We start from the raw sequence: 20,971 nt of genomic DNA on the forward strand, positions 1-20,971 counted from the left end.
ATCTCAGCACAAACCTCAGCCTCAGCCACCTGCCATCAATATCTTGATGGGTCACACTTGCCCCCTATTTCTCTGGGCTGGGAGAGGGGCTGAGGTTACTCTGTCCTGGTGAGCTGTGCCTTGTCCCATGAGTGCAGGGAGGTGTGGAGGGGGTGACAGCTAAGAAAGCAAGTGATGAAGACATCCTCCATGCACCCAAAAGCCCCATTAGGAGTGAACAAATGGCAGCGACAACTACAAGGATGCCCTGCACAGCCCTGTCAGGCTGGAGATGCCACGCTCTCATTTTCTGGCAGCCAGGGTTGGTAGAGGAGACAAGAGCCATGAGGGAGCTTCTGGGGACAGCAAGGGAGATGCCGGCCCACCCACCAGGAGGTAAATAGCCCCATGCATGAAAAGCAAATTGCACCTTCAAAACCATTTAAGCCTCTCAAATCTCCAGTGCCATATCAGTAATGTGCACAGGATTGCCTTTTAATCTAGAACATGAGTATGGGCTCATTAGCCAGATGGCATCCATTTAAACCTAAATAAAGGGGGAGCTCTATTGGCGAGAGAAAAAAAATCCAACAAAACATATCCCGTTACCCAAGACGATTGCTGCAGGAGCCCAGATGGCCTCGGGTTCACAGCAAACCTTTGCAGGGCTGGAGGGGAAGGCAAGAGCAGCTGGGTGGGATTTCATGAGCAGATTTTGGAGGGCAGCTGGACCAGCCTGATCTCAAATGTCTATCAATGGCAGGGATGCTGGGGAAGATAGTGGGTCTGAAGAGGAGAGCCTGGAGATGGGCAGGGAAGGGGTCCATGTCCTTTACTACTGATCTTTCAGTGCTGGCTTTGGGCTCGAAGGGCTGGCAGCAAGAGCCATTCCCAGTGTGCTGGTGCTGCAGAGCACGGATATGCAAGCCCCAGACCCCACTGTCAGCCCTCACGGGTCACCTTGAGCAGATCACTCTGCCTCCCCTGCCTCAGTTTCCCCATCTGTAAAACAGAGATAATGAAGATGACCTTCCTCTGAAAGCTCTGGGCTAGGAGCGCTAAGTGCTAATTACAACCTCCTTATCACTCACTCTTCTCCTTCCCTCCTGCTTCTATCGTGCCTGCTCTCCACTGTACCCCCTCTGTGCCTGCACGGCCAGAACACGGCTCCCTGACTGCCAGCTCACTGTGCTCCAGCTGCCATCACGGGTGGCAGCTCAGGGAGAGGATGATGGCTGGAACCTGAGGCAGGTGGCAATGCCACATCCCGGGGCACTGCTGCATGTGGGGCCCTGAGCAGCTTGTAAACCACCTGCAACTCAGGAGCCAACTCTTCCTATTTACACCCAAATTTAGTCTCCACTGAATATTCCCTTTGTACAGTCCTGGGAGTTGATGGGTGGCATCAGGAATTGAAGCACGCAAAGAACCAGGGGCCAGAGCCTCCCTTCACCACAGTCCAGGTATCTCCAGCTAGTGAAGCCACCCCATTTCTGGGGACAATGGCAATGACAAGAGGCAGGACAGGACCCTCCAGGAACCAGCCTGCTCTTTGAAAAATGTGAGATCTCCTTGATGGTAGCTTTCAGCTTGGCTCCGTGCAAACATCATCACCAGCATCATGCTCTACCTCCCGGCCCTGCCAGGGAACAAAGCCACCTGCTGCCCACCCCCTGCTGCTCCTCCCTCATCTCATTCAGCTCTTAAAATAATTGCTGCTGCTCCTGCCCATGTGCCTAGGCCAGCATCGAAACAGATACAGTTATGCAGCAAGGAATGATTCCTGTCCCAAAGCACTGATGGTCTCAAGGGACACAGGTGGAGTAGGAGAGAGCAAAGGGATCCAGGTAAGATCCCTGAGGACTCTGTGGCATGGCCAGGACAGGCAGAAGCTTCCAGTGACAGCACAGAGAATTGACCGGCTGCTCTCACCTTGGAAAATCTCATTTATTCTTAGAGATGAGTCCTGTGACCAGGCAGGACTGGAGCTATTTTAGGACAAAAAAATCTAGCCAGAAAACCAACTTTTTGTCACTTGAATTGCAATTTTCCATGCTGTATTTGCTTTGTTTGAGTGTTTTGCCCAAAGCCATGTTAATTTTTTTCCCCCAAGCACATAACAAAGCCTTTGCAATTTCTGCAGATGTTTCCAATGCAAATTTCTGTTGCTCTACTTGGTTGCTTATCTGTTTCTCTAGCCAAAGCCAGACCCCAGCATTCGGGTGCACAGGCCAGTGAGCAGCAGATCACCAGGCGTGCAGATTCCTGAGCTGTGTCCCCATGCCAGCAGAGAGCAGTTTACAGGTGATGGAGGGGAACCACGTTTATTACACAGCAATGCCCGCAGTGTGAAACTCAATCTTCTGTGCAAGAGGTAGATTTCCTCCCCCTGTAATGAATAACTTCTTGGAGGTAGAGAGGAAAGAGGAGCCTGGGGAGGAGGAAAAGGGGAGAGGGAACATATGAAGTGGTGCAGCAGCTCTGGAGCCATTTTCCCAGTCCTCAGCTTCTTGTTTGGGGAGAGAGCAAAGGGTTGATCTTTCCCTGCCTTGTTCTCTACACCAGAGTGAGAGCATCATGGTCACTCTTAGCAGAAGGCAACTCAATACAGACATGAATAAGGTCCCTTCCAGCAGCTCTCAGTCTAAACCAAACATGTTTCCAGGCACGTGCTCCCTGAGCTGGATCAGGACTGGAGGGGCACAGGGATGTGACATCAGCTGTTGTGGTGTGATGGGGTGAGGACAGTCACGGGGGGCACAGCAGGAGTGATAGGGATTGTGTATCCAGGCAAAAAGTAGGATACCACTTTCTGCTTAACAGTCCCAGTGTCCTCTTCTGAGAAGGGATGGATCCCTTCCAGCTCTCCTGTAGTATAATCTCCGAAACTTTAGCAATGGAGTGCCAACTGGCACCTGGGAACAGCAGCTCCAGGGAAGGGCTGTCACTGGCTAGTGAGGGATGTGGGCTGCACCCCAGTCTCCCACCACAGCTCTCACCTGCCACAGGCTGCTCTCAGCAATGATAAATGAATAAATCCCTCATTCTATAAGTGTGTGGCTGCTTCGAAAGAAAATTGGTAGTTTCATAACCTAGAGTTTCCATGACAAAGTCTTCCATCAGGCAATTCTCCACCAGGTGCTGTTATGGGGTCTGACTCTGAAATGCTGAACTGGGGGAAAATAAACTCTATTTAGTAATTTCTTTCCCCTCCCTCAAGGCTCCTGCCCTGAGCCTTCCAAAGGAGCTTTGCAGCACCTGTCCTTCAGGTGCCCACAGTGTGACTGCACTGCCCACAGTGACTGTCGATGCTGTGGTACAATCTCTGCTGCAGACACGGTCTGTGGATGGACACCTGTGCTGCACACACGGGTTGTGGATGGACACCTGCGGTGCAGAACAGGCTGTGGATGGACACCTGTTCTGGAGAGCGGACTGTGGATGGACACCTGTGCTGCAGAACAGGACTGTAGCTGCTACAGTTCACCTGCACTGCAGAAACGAGGAGTATGTGCTTGGGTACCACCAGTACCACAGACAGTCGGTGTAGGTGGTACCACATACCTGCACCACAGGCGCTGGCTATAAGGTGGTACCGAACACCTGGAGTGCAGATGCTGACTGCTGGTACTGCAGCCCACCTGTCCTGCAGGCCAGGTCACAGTCTGCTGCTTCCCGAGGTGTGGTACTATGCCTGTAGTGCCAGCTGTAAACATCACAATGTCCCTGCACTCACAGCAGGAACCTCCTGGGCGTCAGTGCTACTGAAGGAGAAACAACACCCTTACCAAAGCCACTCTCGGTTCCTCAGCCTAGGCCTTGGCCAGAGATGCTCACACAGCTTCCCCCAGCCCCAGGGATCCAGGGTGCTGCCCCACGGGCAGGGTGTGATGCTGGTATGAGCAGTGAAGCTCTGAAATGGGCAGGACATCCTCCAGCCCTGGGTTCCCAGGGTTTGCACCACATGTGGGCAGCAGTACTTGGGCACCTGAAAGCACTGAATGCTGTCTCCTTTCTGATCATCACTGGCAGCAAGGAGAGGGAAAGGAGAGGAAAAAATAGTTGTCACTTAATGTCAAACTCTTGCTAACAGCCCTAAAGCCTTCTGGCCTTACAGTGCCCTGTCAGCACTAAACTCGTCTTTGCTGCCTAAGAGGAAGAGAGAAAAGAGGCACTTTATCATCTCCTTCATATGTGCTATCAGAAAGCCTTATCTGCAGAGGCAGAATCCCCACTGCTTGAAAATATAATTTAAACCCCCACTGTCAACAGAGCAATTAGCACTGCTCCCCCAGACCATGAGTGCCACGGGGATGACTGGGGCCAGTTAAATAAATTCACTTTTGGCTCTCATGGACTGTGACTTTCTTCCCTCCACCTCCTCTCTTTCTGGTAATGAAGTGAAAACCGCAAGGCAGAGGATACCCTGGAGGAAGGAGCACCCCACAGCAGAGCTCCTTTATCACTCTGCCTCTGCCATCCCAGTGAGCACTGCTGGACCCCTGGATGATAGTGCAGACCTTCCTGCCCTTGTGGTCTAGGAGATGGGCAAATGGTGGAAGGATGGTCCTCACAAACCTTCCCAGCTGCTTTGGTTGAAGGTGTGCCCCTGAAGGCGGCTGTGGAATTGCAGAGTTCTTAGTTCCAACATACTTGGTGAAGCAACCATCAGTTCCTTCTTCCCTAGATGCCACTGGCAAGTTGTCTCAGTGTGAAAAGCAGTGACCAAAGCTGCTCCCCACATCCATGGGGCTGAAGAAAGCAGCTCTTTGGGAGAGAGCATCAGCCCAGATTAAATGAGAGCTACTTTTCAGAGCTCCAGGGGTAGCTGGGATAGTCTGGGGAGGAACAACCCATGAAAATTCTCAGGCTGTTAGAGAATCTCCCAGACTGGCAAGTCGGCTCCCAGGACAGATAATTTCTTGCTTTCTGTGGAGCATGGTGACATTCCCACTGGAGCAGGGAGCTATAGAATGACTACACGGCTCCTGAGAGTCTCAGGAGGAGGTTGTCACCCTGCAGCTCCAGAGGCTGGGGGATTCTTGCTCCAGGAGCAAGGTGGGCTCTCTCCTCTCAAACCCCACTTTGCAGCTCTTTAAATTGGTGCCTGAAAGCATCAGGACAATGCAATCTACCCCTGGGACACACTGGGGTGTTATGATCTCTCTCAGGCTATGGCCTGAGGACAGACAGGAGCATGATGTCAGCAGAGCATGGGACAGGTACAGTCGATGGGAACCTCTCCAGTGACCCTGCCCAGCAACAGCCCCTGGTCCCATGCCCATTGTGGGGCAATGCTGCTGCACAGGCTGCTGCCTGCTGGTGCCCATTCCCTGTTCCCACTTGGAGCCTTGAAGGGGGATGTTTCCCATGGCCCATACCTGTCCTCACAACTCCCACCATGTCAACCAGCTTTTCTTCAAGTGGAAGGCAGCAGTCCAAGACCAGCTGTCTGCTCCAGCAGTGATAAAAGCCAACACAAGGAACAGCATACTAATAAGCATCACATGTATTCAACACCAGCACTGTCGGGAAGCACAGAAGGGCAGGAGGGGCTTGAATCCCCATGGCAGAGGAGCAACATTGTCCCAGGACTATTCCCCAGAGACACCAGTGCCACCTGGGCAGGAAGCTCAGATGAGTTGCCATACCCAAGCCCCACTCCTCCACAGCCCACAGCCCCACCCAGGCAGCCTCTGAGATGGAGGAAAGCTCAGACTAACAATGGAAAATGAAATTTTCCCTCTCTTTTTACTCAGCTTGTCTCTGCACTGAGCATTCCCTGGCTCCCTGCAGAGAGAGATTGCAGGAATCAATTGGATCTTTGCTTCTATTAATGAACTGCCAGAACCAGCACTTTTTATCTGGAGCCTCTGTTCGAATGAGGTCTTGGGCAGTGTTTTTCCATTGATAGTGCCATGTCAGGGACAGACAGAAGAGCTCAGACAGAGAAGGGACAGAGATTGGAGATGGGAAATGTTTGTGGTTCAGGTGCTTCCCAGTGCTCCTCTCCGGAAACCGGATAAATCACTTAAGATGGGCATACTTGGGAGCAGTTCCTGCTCATATGGAGTCCCCAGGCTGTGGTTCCTGTGGGATGGAGCTCTTGGTGTCACGCTGATTTTTGGCACTTTGATTTCCAGCCTCCACCCACAAAAGCAGAAAATTAATGATGCGGAATAAAACCAAAACAACTCCACAAAATCAAAACCAAACTCCCATACACTGAGGAAACAACCCCAAATACTTTAGGAAGGTCCTGCTGTCTCATGCCAGGTTTGGTTTGTGCTTTCCAGGCAAATGCTGGCAACCTTTCTTATTTTTGTCTGTGGGGCTCCATTGTCCTTCAGTCCCCCAAGGATTTTACTCACAACCCTGTCTTGGGGAGACTCTCTAGTGAGGCTGTTTTATGAAATCCAAAGCACCACGGCAGAGAAAAGCAGCCTAGTATTAAAATTTGGACTGTGGCATAGTGATGTGCCATCCTGAGCAAAACAAAGAGGAGAAGGAGGACAGACAGGGCTTGTCCAGACAGACTTCTACCAGCTGGATGCCCATGACAGAGCAGACATGGCATAGAGGAGCACGATGTTTCCTGTGGTCACTGCTAGGAGAGATTTTGGGGCATGTCTGGCCACAGCTGCTTTACCATCCCCCCCAATAGCACCTGCAGACACAGGTTCCACAGAAACCTTATTCTGCTTGAAACATGGAGACTGCCTCTCTTACTAGCCCAATCTTGCTTCTCTGGAGGGTTGTTCTCTGCAGCACCCAGGCAAGGTGCTGGGCACAGTGTGGGCTCTGTGCTCACTGAGCTCACTGGCACTGGGGTAATGTGAGGTGAAGAGCACAGTGCTGCTGTGGAAATGCAGGGGCAAGCAGGGCAAAACTGCCAGCTGTGACCCCAGCCATGCTGCTGGCACCCTGCAGGATCCTTTTCCTCTAGCACAGGCAGGATCATGCTGGCTTGGTCCCAGTAAACCTCCTGGTGGTGATGTCCCCAAGACAGGGAGAGCTACAGCTCATTCCTGAATCAAGACAGGTATCCAAGGACTGAGCCACAGCACTGCTGCTCAAACAGCAGGGCAGGTTTGCTTTTTGCCAGCATGCTGAGAGAGAGCTAAAAGAGGATGAGAGCCTGAAGTTGTGTTACAGGGGCTCAGGGACACGAGCAGGATTGGACTGAGGAGTGCTGGAAGAGATCTTGGCAGATGTCTTGTCCACGGAGGGAAGGAGATATTGGCTTAGCAGTACTGGGAGAGTAACCAATGGAACACCCAGTTGTACAGAGCTTCTCAGGCATTTTAATTTTAGCTTGGCTTTTGGCTTGGGCTTTCTTTTTTTTTTTTAAGCTGTTGGCACAGAGGAAGCCACTCCAGTGACTCTGATGCTGCCTCCCCAGAGATGCCTCAGGATCATGGAATCATAAAATCAATCATTTAGGTTGGACAAAAACCTCATCAAGTCCAACTGTAAACCTAACACTGCCAAGTCCATCACTAAACCCTGTTCCTAAGTGCCATATTTACATGTCTTTTAAATATCTCCAGGGATGGTGACTATGGCTTGTGTTGCTTTGCTTCATCTCTCCTCTATGCCTGCAGTACAAGTTGGCAGGAGGATGGGGTAGGCAGGAGCCAGGCAGCTTCCAAGGCCCAGGGAGAGCAGCAAACACTGTTGGAGGCAGACAGAGGCTCAGGATGCTGGGAACTGTGTGCCCCCACTGCCTCTAATGCCTTCAGACCACCAATTATCCTGGGGTCACTGGTCCACAAGCTGCTGTGGGGACACAGGCCACTGCAGGCAGGCAGGATAGATGTGACAGTGAGGACATCTGTCCTCCACCTGCATATGGGCTGCCTCGTGCCTCCCTCCTCACTGCAAGAATACTGCTCAAAACCTAGGCAGGAAAAAGAAGGCTGGAGAGGAACTCTGCCTATTCTGCAGACAGATAGGGTTTGCTGGTCATTGCTTCACCCAGTTCCATCCAGTTCCATCACTACACTCACCTCTTGTGGTTCCACAGGTGCCCAGCATGTCCTGTGCTCAGCAGACCTTTTGGGGTCTGTGTCCATATCTCACAGCAGCACCCAGTCTTTGAAGTGGGCAACTGAAGAGGAAAACTGAGGCATGTGGATTCTCTGTAATGCCCTGATGACAAGAGACAGGGTGGCGTTGAAGGGAGGAGCTAATCCCACCCTTCAGTGAAAGCAGCCCATGATGGCTCCAGTGATGCTGGATTTGCCTCTTTGGTAGACACAGGGGTCTGCCCCAGAACTGAGCCTATGGCTGGCAGTGGGACTGGAGCCATGTGCCTGCCCTCTTCTGCTTGCAAATGCCCTCCTGGGATAGCAGGGGGTAGGAATTGACCTCCTTTTGCTCTGACCCCTCAGTGGCCCTACTCATAGCCAAGCCTCACCCTGTGCCAGCAGCTGCCTTGGCGCCACTGTTGCCTCAGTTTGCAGAAGGACCTCACTGGCCCCTGCTTCCCTGCCTCCTGTCAGCTTAGCATTACCTGGATGCAGCTGGTGGAAGGCGAAAAGCAGCCATGAGAGGCAGAAGCAGCATTGCTGAAAAGGGCTGGGGACACCCCAAAGCCCCAGGCTGGCGCTCCTCTCCCGGCCTCCAACTGCTGCCTCTGTGAGGGGCTCTGACTGCCAGAGCCTGGAGCCAGCAGAGTATGTGGGGTGAGAACAAGGGGTCCTCAGCAGCCCCTCTGAAAACCCCTGGGGACCCTCGACCTTCCTGGGATGCTGCCCCGGACCTCACAGACAGTGTTTGATGAGGGCAAGCAGAGGATGAGGAGGGAGAAATGGAGTTGGGTGGAGGCAGCTGTGCTGAAATAAAAGTCTAGAAAGTATCTCACCCAAAACTACAGGGAAGTTTAATTATCAAGGACAAAACACCATCTGTTTGTGCTGACTGTGACCTCCCGCTGCCCCTGTGCTTTAACAGCTCTTAAATGAGCATGTTTATTAGGGGTATTCCCTGTCTGACATCAGGGAAGCAGCTCCCGTAGGACAGAGAAGAGGATTGGAGTGATTGTCCACTGATACCCGTGCTGGAATGGGGTGGTGTGCTTGGCAGTGATGGGGGAAACAAAACACCCTTTTAGAAATAAGGATTCCCTCCAAGCATGGCTCTGGCAAGCTCAGCATCACTGTGTGTTGCCACTGGCAGGTGAGGCAAGGTGTGGGACTGTATTTGGGTCTCAGCCTCTTTCCAAAAAAAGAAAGCCAAGAAGATGTACGCTTGGAGGAAGCTTCTTTCCATGCAAAGTCAGCAGAATTAAATGAATACTCAATAAATAAAATGTTGGATTAAAACCCTATTTGTTTTCAGCCCTGCAAGGGAGGGAAGACTTTGGTACCAAGCTCCAGAACTGATTTAGTGATGTCAGACTGCTCAGTTCCCTTCTTTATTTTTTTCTTTCCTATTCTTTATGGGATACAGCATCCAACGTGGACATGCCATCACCTTCCTACCTACCTACACTGGAAGCAGTCTGAAGCCAACCTTGCCATGTAGGAGAAAAACAACTCAGCTGGGAGAAGCCCCACTTTGCAAGATCCCAGAAGCCTTTTTCTCTGTCCCCTGAGCTTTGGTCTGTGAGCTCCCACTCTCAAGCCATTTGGCTGTCACAAAGGAGGCTGGAGATGAGGGCAGCTGCTGCCAGTATTCCTGCAGCAAGATACATTTCCCACTAGTAAGCCCTCAAAGCCAAACAGGAAACATGAATTCAGTGGCCTGTGTGATCTGCCATGAAGACTCACATCCAAGGAGCACAGATCTGGGTCTTTATTCATCCTAGGGCAATTCTAGGGGCTGTGAGTCCGGAGGTGTCCATGCTACCAGACTCCAGGAGTGAGCAGAGGAGCGCTTGATACTTCTCCTGCTTGGCCCCACACTCCCTGCACAATCACCCTGCCCCAGCAGCCAGGCTCTCTGGGCTCTCCTGTCCTTCCAGTCCACAGAACCAGTGCCAATCTCCCTTTTATGTGATAGGTCAGCCCCTCTCCAAATCTGCACCATGTTCACATGCTTTAAAACCAACAGGACTTTTTGATCCTGAGCTCAAGACAAGAGCCAGCATCATGTCTCATCCTGTGCATCTGCCTCTTCTTCCTCTCCCTCCAGCAGCCGCCCCTAAAATCTCTTCTATCCCTGAAATTACACCATGGATTTGCTCCTTCACACCTTTGCAGGCAAAGCAGCCAGTACATGAAGGACAGCCTTTGCAGTACCAAATTTGACTTGGAAATCCCCTTGCCTAGCTGCAGCCCAGTGATCTCCACTCCAGGAGGTTGGTGTGCTTCAGATCTCCTGCCTGGAGCCTGCACTCATTCCTCCCCTCTCTCAGGGGCCAGGCAGCAGGCAGGAACCAGGGTGCCACCACTGCCTGGCAGGCTGCCTTACACCAGGCATGGCAGGGCAGATGTGAACCACGTGTGCCTTTTGTCTCAGGACCCTTCCTGCAAGCTCCAGCACTGAAAGAAGAGAAAACCATCAGCCAAGAGCAGCCATGGAGTCCCCCGTGGCCTCCAACCCCCCTCCCAGCCTCTGGCTCCACTCCATCCACTGGGGCAAGACTCAGTTTAGGGGAGGGCTTGTTTTTTAATTAGAAAATATTCATCAGCATTTAAAAATAAAATAATAAAAAAGTGTCAACCAGCTGGGGCCATGAAAGCTGGGGCGTTTTTGGCTCTCGACCAAGCACTTTGATAGAAAGGCTTTTTGGAAAATGCCGTAGAAAACATTTAATTTCTCCCAAGGCCTGCATATGGGGCTCATCACTTGCGCATATTGCACAGGAATATTCATGTGTGCTGGCCTCCTGCTACAGGATGACAAGGGTTCGCCGGTGCAGCATGCAAAAGGGGCTCTTTCCTTTCCCTTCTGGTTTCTGGGGCTTCTTTTTTTTTTTTTTTTTCTTTTCCTTTGGAAGAGAAAAATACAGTATTTCACTTCAATCCCCGAATATTTGTCAATGGCAGAACAAAGGATAAACTGAGCCAGAGTCCGGTCTGCTCGTACTCATCAGCTCACTGAGCTCACCACAGGGTAGAGCCACAGATGAGCAGCAAATGCAGAGAAACAGATTTCTGCCCCTGGTTTTGCTGCTTTCCGGTTGCTTGATCCCATTCTGGTGCTGCCTGGATGGAGAGTGGGAGCCTGACTTCTACTTCCCTGGCACAGCAAGAGGTTTCAGTTCACATCCCAGCTCTCCACTCCACAGGGACGTGGAGCTGGCTCACCCTGGACTTGCCACTGGGTATATCCGTTAGCTAATGCCCTCCTGCAAAACTCAGGAAGTCTGGAAATATTCACTGCGGCCACAGAGCAGAGCCTGACCCAGCAAGGGGATGACTGCCATGGTTTGCTTGGTCCCTCATCTCCCCCCAGTGCTGCTGGCTCCCTCCCTTTCACCCTCAGCTTCTGTCTCAGCAGCACTGGCTTTTCTGCAGCACGCCAATGAGCTCTTCTGGAAGGAGCCAAGCTCACACTGAACATCTTCTCACCCTCTCACTGTGATGCTCACCTCCAGCAAATGCTCCCTTCCTCCCCTTGAGTCCCCCTCCTTCTGTAAGCCCCTACGTCTGCCTCCTGCTCTGCAGCCTGCCTGGATCCGAACCTTCTTGAACCTTTCCTAAAGCATATGTGCTCCCCTTCTTCAGCTCTGACTGCACCCCTCATTCCTATCAATCTGCTCTCTACAGCTCCAGCACCTCCCAGCACAGAGTGTACCAGCCTTGCTGGAGCAATTCTGACTGGCCCCAAAAAAAGCTTCTTCCTGGCAGAAAAAAACTCAGAGAACTAATTAGGAGAAACCCTGGGCAAGGAGAGGGGATAGGAAAAGAAACCATCTGATCCCACTACCTCCGTGCAAGCCAAGTCAAAGACAGCTCAGGAACACGGCACAGCTCCTGCTGGGGTTGCAGAGGAGCCTCTGAGCAGAGCAGCACCTTTGTGCAGGGCTCAAACTGTAGTTCTCAGAGACACTTGTGAAAAGAATTAATTAAAAAAAATCTACTGAATCTTCAAAACAGGAATCATGCCTAAATAAGTGGGCACACTAGCGTGCACACATACACACACAGACTTTATTGATTTCCATATTTTTTTGGCGAGCTTTCCCGATGGGAAAGGGGAAATTTGATGCCAAGTGTATGCCTAGGCAGGGTCTGTAAGATTCACTATGGGAAAAAAATTAAATGGAATAAAAAGCCTCCTTAAACCACATCTGGAGCATTGTGCCAAGTTTTGGAGCTCTGGTACAAGACTGGCAATGCTGACCTCCAGCAAGTCAACAAAGGGTGGTGATGAGGCTGAGGCACACAGGGATGAAGACAGGTTGAGAAAACAGGGCTTGCACAGCCTGTAAAAAGTGATGGTTTTGGAAGGATTTAACAGAAACCTGACAGCAACTACCTCGAGATTACTGAGATGATGGAGACAGGCTGTTTCCTCCATGGCGGGAAGATGAGAGACAACAGGCATGAGATGCAAGAGCTGCAAGAGGAGAGGTTCGGGCAGAGTCTCATGACAGTCACCTGCTGGAAGATGAGCCCAGACAGGTTGTAGGACCTAAGCCTGGAGGTTTTCAAAGCCCAAATAGGCAAAGTAAACTGGTCCACACTCAGTATTCACCCTGCCTGGGGCAGGACTCTGGACTAGAGCTTTCCCTAGCTATTTCTTACCTGGTTGGATAGATGAGCATGCCATTGCCAAGAAAAATGAAATATTATGAAGTCTCCCACAAATTCTGAGGGGGATGGACCTGCTCAGTGCTTGTTTCAAATACTGGAAAGCAAAATCTGGGTGAACATATCTGACGAGCTCTCTGCCTGGAGCGGGACATAGAGCACGGAGACGCACGGAGACCACGGGACTGCAGTGTGTCAGGGCCAGATCCTGCGCTCAGCTCAACCCCATTGACGAAGTGGAGACCAAGGAGATGGCTGTCTGTCCCTTTTCCAAACTTCCTTCTGCAGGGACCGCCTCGCATGACACCAGCAAGTGATTAATGAGCGGCCAGGCCCGTCAGCACGCAGCCTGCGTGCATGGGCGCTTTGCATGTGTGCGCAGCGCTCCCCGGGACTCGGCGGGGAGGGGAGCTGGGGAGAAGAGCGCTGACAAGCAGATGATTAATTGAAATGCAAGCGGGAGGAAAAGCAATGTCCGCTAAAACTATCAGGCGTCGCGAGCATGGGAAAGGAACTCGCAGACGCCGTCTCCATCTCTGCTCCGCACGCATGGCGCCTCCCAGATCCAAGCTGCTTGCCAGTCCTTTTCCTGGCTTCTATTTTTGCAGGTGCAATTTCATACTTGAAAATAACCATGCTGCACACGCACATAGATATATATATATATTTTTCCTCGCCGTTCCCCCGGCTCATTGCACACGGAAACAGCAGCGATGGGAGAGCAAACCTCCCAGTCTGCAGCGCACAGCAGCAATTAGGCATCCAAATGCTCGTTACCTCATGCCTTGGGGTGAAGGCACCCAAAGCCTGGGCCCTCTGCACCGTCTGCACCTTCCAAGAGGTGCAAGCTCAAAAACATACATGTAAAGTTACCAGTTTATGCTAAAATAATAATATAAATTAAGAAAATAAAGTGAAGAATGAAATAAAAGAGTCTGAAAGCTCACGTTTGGCTCAGCTCCGACCTGTTGCAGCGTACATAAATTATATCCCAGTGCTGGAGCTGGCGTGATTGCACTATCAGTAAAAGGGGCAAAAAAGCTTCTGTTCCTCATCTGACAGAAGCAGGCTCAGCTTGGGTCACCAAATAAATAGAGTGGAAATGTACTGTGGTACACACTGTTCCCCTGAAGCATGGCTGAGAAAAGCACAGAGGGGAAAAGCAACAGGAAAGGGATGTTCCAGGGAAAATTTGAAGGGGCAGTGAAGGGATTTTGTTATGGCCAAGGCCAAGGACAGCACCCTGGAAATATCCTGCCTCCAGCTCCTTCTCTGAGGAGGAGGACCAAAGAGAAGACCAAAAGGTCTTTCTGTTGAAATGAGAGGATCCTGAGCTTCAAAGTCTTGGGTTGGAAAATCAGGGATGTGAACTTGCTGATGGCTTCTTGATATAACCATAGTGCAGATGACTAACACCAGATCCTTGTCTGAGCGAGCACCGAGCAAGTGAGACTCTACCTAAAACATGACCCAAATATGGGCTGTTAGAGCACGGTTATTACCAGGTTTTGCTTGGCAAGCTGATCCCCAGCCAAGACAACTGGCTCAAGAAATTAACTTGGTGACTTGTTCAGCAATTTGCTGCCCAGGTAACGAGCGGACCTGAAGGCGATTGCATTGTAGGACTCCACAAACTGCTTGTACCATTGACATGGTTTAACAGACTGCTGTTTATGAGACAGAGCAGTATTTAAAAGACACATTTCTCTCGGAGCTGCACATAAAATTTGATAGCTAAATAGCTGTAAATGCTACTGAAGTCTGACAACTCAAAGAGGAATCAAGGGTCTGTCATGCGGAGTATCCGCCAATACACCCGGCCCCGCAGAGCCAGTGAGACTTCCAGTCTCATAAAACCTTTTTTATATTGGAAGTGAGAATTTGTGCAGCGCATATGAACTCTCTTTTATTGGGCTGGTGTGATGCTGAGAAAATGCAGTTAAAGTTGTACAAGTTCTCCTTGGAGCGCTATCAGGGTGCCTATAAATCAAAAGCTTTATCCTGGAATGGGTTTACTAAATAAACCTTCTTTAATTTGGGCTCGTGCTGAGCAGCAGGATCACAGCTGGATTGGGTGCCTCCCCTTGTCAGTGCCCATTTCCACTGGTGCAGCAGGGAAAGCCCTGAGTGAGAGGTCTCCGGCTCATCTCCCCATTCTTGGAGCCAACAAGAGCATCCCAACCACAGAGCATCCTCCAGAGCCTGGCATGATTCTCCTCACTCTTCTCAGGGGAGTTTGACCCTCCCAAAACACCCGTGACCCCCCACAATGCTCCCTGCTCACAGTCCCAGCCCAGCTGCTGCCCTGAAGCCAGTCCAGATCTCTATGCCTATGCAGCTGATTCAGAGAGCTCCCGGGAGCATCCTGGGTTGGAAGGACCACAGACCCACCTTCAGCACCCAGTGGAAATGGAGAATTTCCGAACCTTCACAAAGGCCTGGAGTGCTTTGGTTGGGGAGGAAGATTTGGGCCAGCTCCCTAATTCCCCAAAGACTCCTACAGCTGCATTAATTATTTCATCTTAGTCTGGCTTCCTCATTAAGCTAACCTAGACGGCCCGTGGCTGAGTGACAGCGAGCCAGTCTGCAAGAGCCCAAGCCAGCAGTGCTGGAAACTACGGGCTTGATGTGATTTACGTGGACTAATATTACACATATCTCAAACATGCAATCTTCAGAGGACCTGAGGCTGCTGTCCGGGTGGAGGAAAGCCCACGCACAGCCGGCAGCGCAGCATCTGGATCAAGCCTGGGTATCAGCCTCTCACCTCACACTTAGCCAGCAGGATAGAGCCTGACGGTGGGAGCAATTCCCCCATGGATGCCCTGAAGGCACAAGGCTTGGAAAGCCCCGACACTGCTGCCAATGGACCCAAGTGTGACACAAAACATCTGTGTCAAAGCAAGGGCCAGGAGGCACAGCTCCTTTGGCACCAGCCACTTCACCCCACTGATGTGGTTATGAATTCAGCTAATTTTGGCATTGGGCTCCCCTTGGGATGTCTGGCTTTTGTGGGCTGTAGGAATGATGCTTTGGGGCATTATGCAGATCCCCCTTTTCCAATACTGCCAAATCTGAGGCTTTTGTGTGAATCCACTGCATTTTGCCATTTCTGCAAACAAGTGTATAGAAATACAAGACTTCAGCCCCTTAGAATCCTCCAGGGAAAATTCAAAGCAATGAAGAAATATGAGTTGTTTTTCCATGAACCTATTGAAAAAAAAGAAAAGAAAAAAAAAACACCCTGAAAAAACCCACATTACTTTTTAGCCCAGTTTTGCCAGCAGTACAGGTCTTTTTCCCACAGTCCAAGGAATCAACACATTTTCAAATCACTCCTCCTTATGGTATTGAATATCAGAAAAAGATTGCCTTTCATTCAACAGCTGTTTTGGGACACCGAGAGAAAAGGCAAGCAGTCTAAACTTTGCAAAACATGAAGAAAGACTTTGGTGCATTTAAAAACTAGTCACAGGCACTGGAACAGGAAAGGAGGAGGCTACAAGGGGTGCATAAGGTGTGTTTCAGAGTTGCGGCATTCTTCCACAGCCCAAATCTCTCATAGTAGCATCTCAGCACCGCTCCACTCCTACATCTCCTTGGAAAAACATAGGGGAATGTCCTCATTTCCCCAGGAAAATCAGCAGTTACCTCCTGATTTCCAGACCCTCAGCCCTCTCTGACACATAAATGCTCTGGCATGTCTGTACTGCCAGTGGAGAGTGGGCAGCTCCAAAAATAAACCACGCAGCTTGGTGTATTAAGAGGAAACCCAAGAAAGGGAATTGCAATATGGGATGGAGAATATGCTGAAATAGGTTTGCCCTGAAGCACTGGAAGGAGACAAGCCTTGGTTTCCTACAGGCTTATGCTATTTAATCCCCCCACACCCCCAGCAATATCTCCAACCTCCTCCTGTGAATTTGGTGTTCCCTGTCTTATCCATAGAGATGGGACCAAAACCTCAGAGTTTTCCTGAAATAAGGGCATGGGTCTGGGCACTGCCTCCAGTGGCTTTCTCTATTTATCAAACCTGGCTGCCATCAACCAGCAGGACAGCAAGCCTTCAGTGGACAAGGCTGAAAGTCCAGCAGACACAAGAAGGAGACCTAAGGGAATAGAGGTGAGGAAGCCAAACTTGGCAGATATCAGCACTCAAGTTGGGTCATGCAGCACATCAACCCTGGCTGGACATGCCCAAAGATCCCCTTGGGCAAGGGATCAGAGCCAGGCCCCCTGTCCCCATCCTAGCTGACCCCTGGTTCCCACGTGGCCCCCACAGAGCCACAGGAAAGTCTTTGTGCCACCAGGTAAGAAAAGAGCAATGACGGCCAGGCTTCTAACAAAGACAAACTGCCTCTCTCCTTCCTCCCAGATTGCAAGCAGATGTGTGCTTAAATTACCTGCTGCTGACTGCGACGCTTAGCAAAGCGCCGTGGTCTAGGAGCAGAACGAAGAAAAAATGTGTGAATCGAGGGAAGGGAGGATTAGCAAGAATTCAGCTGGCTCTCGAAGGGCAGTGTTGTCATTGCAGGAAACAAATGTCACTTGCACTGCAAAACAAGCATTCGTGGCACAAGGGAAACCCTCACGTTGCTGGAGTCAGTGACAAAATTAAGGAAGTTTGGGGAAAGGCTGCAGGGCTGCATCTGGGCTTCCCAAAGAGAATTGCTCCCAGCCCAGAGAATGCTACAGGAACAGCCCTGCCTGTGTTACATCTCTGTGGCTTCCTCTTCCAAAGAAACTCTTGAGGTTTGTGCTCCCAGCTGCCCGGGTACATTCTGGCTCCAGACTGCTTGACATGGATCCTGCTGGTGTTGGCTCCTGTGCTGGGCTGCAGGTCTTCATTCTGTTTCACAAGTCTCCCCAGTGATGCCATGGGAGTGGCCATGAAGTTCCTGTGCCCAGGGCCATCTTGGTGGGGCTAAGGACAATGCTAATAGAGAAAAGTCCTGGAGATGTACACCCATCCTGCTGGTCCTCTGCATAAGGAAAATGGGATCTGCACCAACTCTGCCCCTACTCAGAGCCTCCTTGCACTCATATTAGTGACAATACCCTCATGGGATGCTGTCCAAAGCCTGCAGTCTCACGGCACATCTTTGCACCAAAAGCAAGACTCCAAGCAATGGCTCCTCAGAGAACTGGGATGTGGGTGCAGGCCAGGAGAACCCTGACACCGTGCTTCTTCTGTGAAGGCAGCATGTTACTGCAAGGACCCATAGCCTTTAGAAGAGCATCCAAGGAGATGCTCCATCTCCCAGAAGCGTCCTGCACAGCAAGACAGCATTCTGCAGGCTGAGCCATAGAAATCAAGCCCAACCTGCTCCCCTTCCCCCTCGCTGCTCCTGGCTTGCTCTCTGCCGAGCCCTTGCGGGTCACACGTGGCGTCCCACTTCCCGGCACAGCTCCACGGCTGGAGCAAAGAGCAGAGTCAGACCCAAATTGCAGATTAGTGCGTTGGGTTCATGCACGGGAAACAAAAGATCGGAAATCTCTGAAGTGCACAGCTGGAATCCACACCTCGACCATGTTTTTGTGAGATATCACGTACATTTTTAAAAGCTATCTAGAGAGGGTTCTGCTTTAAAACAGCCTGGCAGCTGTTGCACTGACACCACCTCCTGTCACACTGACCAGGACCTTCAACTGTTCCCTGTCCCCCACAGGCCATGCTCATCTGTAGCCTTTAGCCTTAGGTTATGAAATTATTCAAAGAAAGGATTAAATGTCCTGCTCTGCATTTGTTCAACACCAGCTGTGGAGGGAGGGTGGGAAAGGAAGGACATGTGACCCAGAAAAATCACTGTGGGATACTACCTGCCAACACCCTGAAACAGTGGTCTCCAGAAATCCTGGGGTTTGTCTCTCCATCATATGTATGGCCTTGTCATATGTATGACAAGGTCCCTGCAAGGGGAATGCCCATGAGCATCCATAAGATACTCACATGGCACCATGAGGAACGTGGACTGTGGGAACTCTGATCTCCCTCTCACACCACAAATGTGGTTTCGTCTCCTTTCAAAGCTCCTGCAACAGCAACCATACGATGGGATGTTAAAACTATGAGATCTTTCTTTGCCTTTTTCCATGTACCAGGCTTCCAGGCTGAAAGTGATTCATGGTAAGATCAAATACCCTTATAGGATGCTTAGGTTCTCCATTCCTATGTACCGCTGATCTTCAAGAAGTCCTCCAACATGCTGCAGGAGTCTGAGTGAGGATTTAATTCCCCTTAGGCTTTGTTTCTTCATTGTCGCCTCTTCTTCCCATCTCTCACATCGTCTGAGCTTTGCTCTTCAGGATGTTTGCTTCACTTTGATTCAGAACCTCTCATCTGTGAGCATTTTTGACCTGCACCACCAGCCAGAAATGGCAGCCCTACCCCTGCCTGCTCCTTTTCAGGCCTCCTCTGCCCCAAAGCATCCTCCATGAAAATTCAAGCATTCCCTCCAGGAAAACATGGTTTGCTCCATTCAAGCTGACTGACCTCAGTAAAGTAGCAGCTCCTCAATCCTCCCTGCTCCTTTGTTTGGTCAAGGAAGATTGGTGTAAGACATAGCATTTCCAATTAAAAGAATTAGCTTAAAATTTTAGTTTCAGCATGAAATTAAATTCCAACATGGTGACATGCCACAACCAGCCTCTCTAGGAAGGGAATGCCTTGGGACCCTCTCCAGTGATTATTCCTTAGAGACTGGAGAGCAGGTGCAATGTGGTGATGCCAGGACTGAGCCCCAGTAGTGCTCTGTGCACTCGCTGTGATGGAGCATGGAGCAGGACACCACACTCCTTTTGGAAAAACACCTTCCCATTCATACAATAAATAACAGAGCAGCAGTACCCAGCAGTGCAGCCACACACTCAACACGTGCAAGGGCCAGGCCAAGCCAACCTGGGACAGAAAAATTTTGAGTGAAACCCCATTCCAGCAAACACAGGGCCAAGGATGAGATGCTGAAAGAATGTGAGTCATCGAAGGAAGGCGCCTGCTTTTTCCAGCACACGTGTGTGGTTACTCTCACCTGAAATCAGTTTTTGGACAGCTAGTGAGCACATGCTGTTTCAAGTTGAATATGCCTCGGTCGCTGTCCCAGGCAGGGAGTTATCTCAGGGGTTATTAATGGGGAAATCCACTGCACTGACGTGCTTGAAGCATTGGGGTGAGAGCAGTAAGGAAGGAGAATCAGCAACACCTGCTCTGCTTCTCCCTAGGGAAATGATCAAAAGAAGGGAAAGACCATTGCCCACAGGCAGGGATGCCCAGCACTCTCCGGCCGGCTCCGAGCACAGGCTTCTCTCCCTCCCACACCTAAATGGGAAACCCATTAAACACTGCAAGCAATGAAGCCTCCGCTGCTCCTCCCTGGAGGCGTTTTCACAGTCAACTTGAGGAAATTGTTCCTGATATCCAGCCTAAATTTCCCTTTGTTGATTTTCAGTTGAGCAGCGGAAAGGTGGGAGCTTTAATGAGACAAGCGGGGCCGCTGGAGGGGAAGGAGCCGTCAGTTTGAGCAAGGCAATGCACAGAGCTGTGGTTTAAGTGAAACAGCTATTGCAAAAAGCCCAGAATCCTACAAGCCTGGGATGGAAAATGTCTATTAACTTTCCCAATGGACTAACATGAGATTGTTCCCCCATTTTCTAATGCTTCTCCCAGTCCAGCTATTTGATTGGGACCAGAGCTCTGCAAAAACATGAAGGGCTCATTCATTTTAATTTTTTTTTAAAGGAATTGCTGTATGCGGAATAAAACATTTATTTTTATGGCCAGATTTTCTTGTTTCATCCAAGGGCAAAGCTTGTGCTGTTTTGCCTCACACAACTTCTGCTGCCCTGCAAACTACCACTCCTCTCCATCCTGAACTCTGCTGGTGTATGAGTCAGAAGACCTCATCTGTGAAGCAGAAAGTCACTACCAAACTGTGTTTGAAGAGAAGGGCTTTTTGGGTGAGAAATGCAACACTGCAGACAATTGCTTTCTGGACATGACTGATGCTCAGCAAGGCACTTCATGCACTTCCTCACAGGAACCCAGCATGATATTCCACAGCAAACCGGAACTGGGAGAAGTTCTCTGGATGTGAACCCAATGCCACCCCTCACTATTTTTTCCACCTCTAATTGAGGAAAAGGGTTTTCATCAGCCTGTAAGACACTGCAATGCTCACAGGAGCATGCCTGTGATGTACACATGTGTGAGCAAAGGGTATATAAAGGAACAATTGTTCAGCCAACTGGGTTTGGCATCTGCTGCTTCCAGCAACTGGAACACCAGGACCTAA

The 20,971-nt window shown here is 50.6% G+C and overlaps 1 protein-coding gene across 4 annotated transcripts in view; it reads right to left on the reverse strand.

Annotated features, from left to right (window-relative positions):
- CNTFR (ciliary neurotrophic factor receptor) overlaps positions 1 to 20,971 on the reverse strand; it is a 204,188-nt gene that overhangs the window by 87,212 nt on the left and 96,005 nt on the right. The window lies entirely within an intron of this gene.

This window comes from Sturnus vulgaris, chromosome Z (assembly GCF_052056855.1).
Source record: "Sturnus vulgaris isolate bStuVul1 chromosome Z, bStuVul1.hap1, whole genome shotgun sequence".
Classification (NCBI taxonomy): Eukaryota; Metazoa; Chordata; class Aves; order Passeriformes; family Sturnidae; genus Sturnus; species Sturnus vulgaris.